Below are 7,916 nucleotides of genomic sequence, written 5' to 3'. Positions count from 1 at the left end.
CAAGTGTCAGTTCTGCAGCCGTGGAAGGCGCAGGGAGCCGGGCCGGCATGGTGGTGCAAAGCCCCGGGTTCGAGTCCTGGCCGCTTCCTGCTCCTGCGCTGGCTCAGGTCCGTGGGCCCCTGCCACCCCCGTGGGAGACCCGGATGGCCAGGGGGATCTCCCTCTCTGCATCAGAACGGGCAGGGGTCCTCCAGCTGGCCTTCCCTTGGGTGCCATCCAGGTTTGGAAGCCGGGAGCCAGGAAGTGTCTTGCCCAAATCGCCAAGTTCGGGTCAGTAGGGAGCCATAAGAGGAGTTAGAGAGACAGAGGCGCCGAGTTGCACATAGGTTGAGAAAGATAACTCTGCGGGAGCTGTCAATCACCAAGAGGACCCACGTGGGAGGGGGGCAGGGGGCAGGGGCAGGGTGGTGGGGTCGCCTTTGGCGGGGAGCTGCGAACATTCTGGAACCAGAGCGGCTGGTGTGCACAGCATCGTGAATGCTAAACACTATGAACTTGAACTTGAACCTGGCCCCTTTTCTAGGACTCAAACAGAAAGGGTCTCGCGGGCTGTTCCCACCTAGATACAAGGGGCCCTCCAGCCTGGGAGCCGCGGGGCCGCGCGCACTGGCCGGCGCGCAGGGCTGGGCAAGGGGCCAGGCGTTGCTCCCTGGAGCCGCCCAGTCTCAGGCCTGCTGTTGTCAGCCATGTCGGGGCCTCGTGTTAGCAGGAAGCACCGCCAAGCAGGGCTTCCTGAGCCATCGCGAGAGGAAACTCCGTAATGGACTGGGAGGCCGTGGTTAAAAATAACTCCGGTATATAAAGACAGCCGAGGGTCTCCTCGCTCCTCGCGCACTCGCACGTCGGCCGCCGGCCGGGCTGCACGCCGGGCCCAGCAGGTGCGCTGGGGGCCCTGGGCTGGCCCCAGCTCTGTGGCGGGGAGGTGGGCGGGGGTGGGGTGGGGTGGGGGGAATCCTCCCGGCCAAGTTCACAGTCCCGAGCCGCCTGGCTTCTAGGATGCCCCCGGGGGGAGCAGGGTCCCCGTGGGAGTTTGGGTTTTCCGATCACTTCAGCAATGGCAGAGGAGAAGAAGAAGGGGTTATAGCGGGCTGGGCCTGGACGCCGGCAGCTGGGCTGGGGAGTTCGTGGAGAAATGGGCGGGTGTAGCCTAGTGGTTCAGATACATATGAGCAGGGGCTGGCGCTGTGGCTCAGCGGGTAAAGCTACCACCTGTGGTGCCAGCCTCCCATAGGGGTGCTGGTTCAAGTCCCGGCTGCTCCACTTCCGGTCCAGCTCCCTGCTATGGCCTGGGGAAGCAGTGGAAGATGGCCCAGATGCTGGGGCCCCTGCACCTGCGTGGGAGACCCGGATGGAGCTCCTGGCTCCTGGTTTTGGTCTGGTCCAGCCTCCGGCTGTTGTGGCCAATTGAAAGGAGTGAACCATCGGATGGAAGACCTCTCTCTGCCTATCCTCTCTCTGTGTAACTCTTTCAAATAAATAAATAAATCTTAAAAAAAAACATGCGGGAGGGGGACACCCCACGCCCCCCAGGGCAGCTACTCCTGTGCCATCCCCAGCACAGACCCCCAGCGAGGGCGCAGGGAAATCAAACGAAGCGTTTGCTGGCCGGGAATGGGAGGCGGCCGTGCCAGCTCCCCTGATGGCTACTTTTGTCCCCGGCGTGGAGCAGTGGACTGCAGATTGCGGCAGCCCTGGCTCCTGGTGTCCGTTTCCCAAGTGGCCTCTGTTTGCCAGCTCTGCTGGTGGGGGCAGTGGGAATCATGGGATTCAGGCCGGTTCCCCAGCGGCCCATGGGACCTGTGCTGTGCCCCTGCCTGTTAAGCTGTTAACAGACCCTGTGAAACCTCCCGCCCTGGGGTCGTCAGAGGGGGCCACCTTCAGCCCCCTGCTTGCCCAACCCCCACCCCCACCCCACCACAGGTGCCACGCCACAGGTGGCTGTGCCAGGCCCCTCTCCCAGCTGCTACCAAGCATCCTAGCCTGGGAGTGGCATCTCCCAGGAGGGACCCCCGCCCCCACCACGCGTGTACAGTGGCTGCCACGCGTCCCCCAGAGAGGCGAGATCTGTACTCAGTTCCCCCACTCGCCAGCTGTTGGAGCAAAAGGGTCCCTGTTCCCTGAGCCAGGCTCTCCCGACCGCTGGCCAGCTCCTGCCTGGCTGATCTAAACAAACCAAACACAAAGCCATTCCATCGGCGGGGTCCCTCCCCACCATGGCTGCAACAGCCAGGGCGTGGCCAGGCTCCATCCGGGTCTCCCACGCAGGTGCAGGGCCCGAGGACCAGCGCCACCACGGCTGCCTCCCAGGGTGCGCATGCGCAGGGAGCCGGGATGCTGGTGTCTTAACCAGGGACGGATCTCCTAGGCTACACGCTCACGCCCATTTTGAACATTTCAAAGCACACGGTGTAGACTGTAGTCCATTTCAAGGTTTTTCCGCCACCATCTCTCTCTGGTTCCGGAACATTCTCATTCCCTCCCAAAAGGAGACCCCGCGCCATCAGCAGTCACTCCTCCTCCCCCCGCCCAGCCCCTGGCGGCCCCTCCTCCGCTGCCCGGCCCTGTGGCTTTGCCTGTCCTGTCCGTGGAGTCGCACGTGGTGTGGCCTCTTGAGTCCGGCTGCTCTCACTCAGGGTCGGGTTTTCGAGGTCCACCACGTGGTGGTAGCAGGTGTCGGAGCGTCACTCCTTTTCCTGGCTGAGTGATACTCCACAGTGTGGAGGGGCCGCCACGTGTGGGTTCCCCCCCCCACCACCACGGACACTGGTGACGTTTCCAGCTCTTGCCAACTGCTGTAGGAAGCATGGTTTGTTAGGGTCGCCTTGAACATCCACATCCAATTCTGTGGGGCATCCACCCCAAAACAGCACAATTCTTCTGAGGAGTGGAGACCACGCTGGGCTGGCATTGCTGCCTGCAAACCATGGTGGTCCGATGTTTCCCTTTGGATTTTTTTTTCTTCCCCTGGCTGATTTTAACCTTGGCAGGATTAAGCTTGAATCCTCCAAGCCCCTTTGCAGACACACCTGCCATCCATAGCCCCACCCCCTACCCACAGCTGCCCACCCAGGGAGGTTCAGAGAAACACTGAATGATTTTTTTGGGGGGGGGGCATAAGTATATTCCATTACATGCACTATCTGGGATATACTTATACTCCCCCCACCAAATCATTGGTTCTCTGAAATTCACACTAAACTGGGTGGCTTGCATTGTGTTTGCTGCCTTGGAGGGTGGGAGAGGAGGCGGGTCTTTGTTTCTTTGCTTCTCAGGGCCAGGGAGAAATCGAAACCAACCCTGGCTATTTCAGGCCAGGAATAGTTCTATAGTAGCGGAATGTTCTATCACGTCAGCAAAATCCCTGCCTGGGGCCAGATCAGCCAACATTTGCAAGTTCCTCCAGGACTTGTAAACAGGGGGCGGGGTGAGCCTGCTGGTTAAGATGCTCACTCGGGCTTGGCTGCTGGCTCTGCTAGTGACTGCAGCTCCCTGCTAATGCAGACCCTGGCCGGAGGCAGTGGTGATGGCCCAAGTCCCTCGGTCCCCGCGGTCTGTGTGAAAGACCTCGATTCCCTTCCTGGCTCCTGGCGTCAGCTCCAGCCCAGCCTCAGCCATTGTAGGCACAGCAGATGAGAGGTCTCTATCTATCTATCAATTATCTATCTGTGTATCTCCTATCTATATCTCCTTGTCTGTCTGCCTTAAGTAAATAAATTGTGGCACAGTGGATGAAGCTGCCACCTGTGACACCGGCGTCCCATATGATCACAGTGCCAGTTCAAGGCCTGGCTGCTCTGCTTCCACTCCAGCTCCCTGCCGAGGCACCTGGGAGTGCTTGAGCCCCTGCACCCACGTGGGAGACCCGAAAGAAGCTCCTGGCTCCTGGCTTCGGATTGGTGCAGCTCCGGCCGTTGTGGCCATCTGGGGAGTGAACAGCAGGTGGAAGACCTCTCTCTCTCATTGTCTCTGTCATTTTGCCTTTCAAATAAATATTTTAAAATGTGTCCTTAAAAAAAAAAAAAAAGCATAGTTTACCTGGTATCCAGATCTGACTGGGTGTGCTGTATTCTATTTGCCATGTCTGTGACCTTGACTTGTGACCTTGACCTTGACACCATTGGCTTTAAAAGCCAGACAGAAACCTAAAGCCCCTGGAAGTCCTCTGTAGCTCCAAGGGTCACCCATAAAGATCAGATTCTTCTTGGTACATACAGAGGGAGGGCTGTGCCTGGCCAATGTCTCCTGTGTGGGTGCAGGAACCCAAGCACTTGGGCACCTTCCACTGCTTTCCCAGGCCATAGCAGGGAGCTGGATTGGAAGAGAGCAGCCGGGACTCAAACTGGTGCCCATAGGGGATGCTGGCATCACAGGTGGTGGCTTTACCTGCTACGTCACAGCACTGGCCTCCATCTCATTTTTTAAAAAAGATTTAGTTATTTGTTTTAAATACAGAGATGAGAGAAAGAGAGAGGAGAAACACACCCAGACAATCTCCTATTTGCTGGTTACTCCCCAAATGGGCACCATGGCAGGGGCTGGGCCAGGCTGAAGCCAGGGGCTGATGACAGGGACTCTGGGGGCCCCCAGAAAAGGAGAAAGGTAGGAAAGAAAACATGGGGTGTAACTCTCCAGGGGCTCTGGGGAAACATATACACCGTAACCTTCAGACATGGTTGGGTCTGCAGAAGGGATCTGAGTAAACATTGTTCCCTAATTGGTTATTATTCCTGCCTTCTGATTGGTTGTTATTCTGGCCTCCTGATTGGTTGGTGTTCCGCCCCTCCTCCTGATTGGTTAATACTGTACTCACTTTCCAGAAAGGGGACAATCAGAGACCCACTTTGTGTATAAAAGAGCCAGCGCTTCTCTGGCAACTCCTCCGTTGGAACCCCCCTCCCGACTGCTGCGACAGGAAGTTTCTCACTTGCAGTAAATCTCACTTTCTGCCCCGTCCCTGTCCACGTGGAAACTCTTCTTCAGCGTGAGACAAGAACCAAGATCTCCATCATTGTCCCCCAACACCAGGGACTCCATCTGGGTCTCCCAGGTGGATGGCAGGGGTCCAAGCACCTGGGCCATCCCTGTCATCTCCCAGAAATCAGGAGCTGGAACTGGGACTCAAACCCAGGCACTTGGATCCCAGCAGAGAGCTCACACTGTGGCTCAGTCAACCAGCCCATGTGCCTCAGTTTCCCTGAAATCCAACCCTAATGTGGTCGCAAGGCCACTCAGTGCTCTGAACTCAGCCCGATGGGGGCCCAAAAGCTGGGCCTGGCACACAGTAGGTCTTCAATCAACATTGGGGATCTCCTTTCAGCCCCCAGCCCCTCCCCACCCACCCCTACCCTCATTTTTCACCCCTAATCCAGGGAAAGGGAAAAAAAGAAAAAAAAAACTCCCTCTTACTCTGCATATTTCCAGAAGCTGCCCTTTTGCTGGCGAAGTTTTTTTTACGTCTTAAGAAAACCCTGCGTGTGGAGCTCAGCCCTTGGGGACGCAGCGCGAGCCCACCGTGAAGACCAGCCCTTTGTCAGGGATATCGCAGCCACCTGGGGGGGGGGGCCGAGTCACGGGGCGTGCGGGTGAGGGGCACGAGAACCTCCGAGAATATTCCAGAACACTCCTTCTCGAAGCGCCATCGGGGCTGGGTCTCTGAGTTGCCAGTCAAGTGAGGGGACAGAGAGAGGGCGTGGCTATGGGGTTCAGGGGTACAGTGGGGAGGAAGTAGTAATAGAACTCCCAATGTCCTATCGCGCAGCAGGGTCGCTGCTGCCCCCAACTGTTGTTGTTGTTATTATTATTTTAAGAAGCACAATTTTGCATTTGATCTGGCAGCTTCTGGACCTCAGTCTTGCCATCTGGGAAATGGCTTGTATCTCCAGGTATACGCTCCGGGTATGTGCACCTCTGGCCCTCTTCATGTTTTTTTAATTTTTTTAAAATAAAGGTTTGTTTTTATCTGAAAGGTGGGCAGAGAGAGAGAGAAAGAGAGAGAGGACTTCCATCTCTTGGTTCACTCCCCAGATGCCCACAATAACCAGGGCTGGGCCAGGAGCCAGGAGCTGCATCCGGGACTCCCGCGAAGGTGCAGAGACCCAGGCCCTTGGGCCGACATCTGCTGCTTTCCCAGGTGCACCAGCAGGGAGCCAGATGGGAAGTGGAGCAGCCGGGACTTGAACCTGCAACTCTGAGGTGGAATGCTGGTGTGGCAGGCAGCGGCATCACCAGCCGAGCCTAGATGCTCGCCCCTGGCTCTCCTAACGTGGGGGCAGCACGGGGGCGGGTGTCTGGCGCGGAGGCTGAGGCTGCTGCCCTCGGCTGCCTCCAAGGCGGAGTGGCCAGGACCTCAGCGTGCACAGGCACAGATGGGAGGGGCTCCCTCCCCCCTCTGCAGCTGCGCCAGTTCAAGTCCCGGCTGCTCCTCTTCCCATCCAGCTCTCTGCTATGGCCTGAGAAAGCAGTGGAAGATGGCCCAAGTGCTTGGGCCCCTGCACCCGCGTGGGAGACCCGGATGAAGCTCCTGGCTCCTGGCTTCAGATCAGCGCAGCTCCGGCCGTTGTGGCCAATTGGGGAGTGAACTCTCTCTCTCTCCCTCTCTTTGCCTTTCAAGTAAAATAAATGTCTTTAAAAAATCAATTCTTAAAAAATTTTTAAAAAGCTACAAGCCGAAAAAAAAAAAAAAAAAGAAAGAAACCCAAATACACCCATCCTGTGAGTAGTTTATTTCCACTGTATTTTTCCTCTGCTGTTTTTCCCTCTGGGATCACATTTATTTTTCCACGATCAGAAGCCCTCGCCCGCGTCTCTTCCTGACTCACTGTTCTGAGCGCGAGCCGTAAACAGCAGTGAAGCGGGAAAATCTTCTAGAAGCAAAGAAAAAAAAAGAAAAGGGAGGCTTCCAAAAACCTGACTCCGGACTTACGTAACTCGGAGTTTATGAACCAGGCCCCTGGCCGGGGACTGGGGAGGCTCGTGGGGCGGGGGCGGCCGGGGGGTGTGCTGCACGGGTCCCTCCCACCCCAGGACGTGATAAGAGCAGTGCATGGGAGGCTGCGTGCATTCCTGGCATAGCGCGGGCCCTGCAGAATGTGCGTGGAAAAATGGAATGGAAAGATGAAAAAAGAAAAAAAGCTACCCTGGTACAGAAAGCGGCAAAATCCACGCAACGGCTTGGCCAGCGTGAACATTTTTGGAATCATCCTGGAGGCCCCCTCTCCCCGTCCCCCCGCAGAGCCCTGACCACAGGACCTTTGCACAGCGTGTCCCCCTTCCCTGCCCAGAAAGCTTGGCTGTCTCGAGCCAGCTCCATGCCCCGCCCCTCATTTCTGATCTCCCTTGCCGGTTCTAGGTCTTTCCTTAACTCTTCACCAGCTGTGGGCAAGGGGGAAAGAGAGAGAGAGGGGAGAGAGAGAGAGAGAGAGAGAGAGAGAGAGAGAGAGAGAGAGGGGAGAGAGGAGAGAGGAGAGAGGAGAGAGATTGAGATACTCATCTCTCCAAATATCACCAATGAACAAACCGTGGTAGGTCTCATGGATGGAATACTATACAGCAGTGAAAAATGAAATTGAGTTGCTGGACGGAGACTTCAGACCCCTGGACATAGCTATGCCCTGATTACATCAGTAAATCCCAGGAAGCACGCACTGCATGCTAGCAAATTCTTCTGCATGCAGGTTAGCTGGTCGCCCCCCAGGATCCACGTGGGGTGTGGGGAGCCGGTTCTGGGGCCCCCTCCTTGGATACCCAAATGCACAGATGCTCAGCTGTTGGCGTGGAACCCACGCACAGCCTCCCCAGGTGACGTCACACACTCCCTACAACATCCACGCTGTGTGCACCTATTACTCCTCACCTCTTATCACATCCATCCACGGTTGGTTCAACCGCATTAGCAGAATGCGTGGAGACAGAGGGTG

General features: G+C 56.9%; 1 long non-coding RNA gene across 1 annotated transcript; it reads left to right on the top strand.

Annotated features, from left to right (window-relative positions):
• The first annotated feature begins 748 nt into the window (after positions 1-748).
• LOC138845657 (uncharacterized) lies at positions 749-1,498 on the top strand. The gene is made up of 2 exons (XR_011382881.2): positions 749-878; positions 1,222-1,498. It is a non-coding gene; the product is annotated as an uncharacterized LOC138845657 (long non-coding RNA).
• The last annotated feature ends 6,418 nt before the right edge of the window (positions 1,499-7,916 follow it).

The sequence above is a fragment of the Oryctolagus cuniculus genome, chromosome 16 (assembly GCF_051225735.1).
Source record: "Oryctolagus cuniculus isolate XC-2025 breed Fujian yellow rabbit chromosome 16, ASM5122573v1, whole genome shotgun sequence".
NCBI lineage: Eukaryota > Metazoa > Chordata > Mammalia > Lagomorpha > Leporidae > Oryctolagus > Oryctolagus cuniculus.
This window is presented reverse-complemented; position numbering and strand designations above follow the sequence as displayed.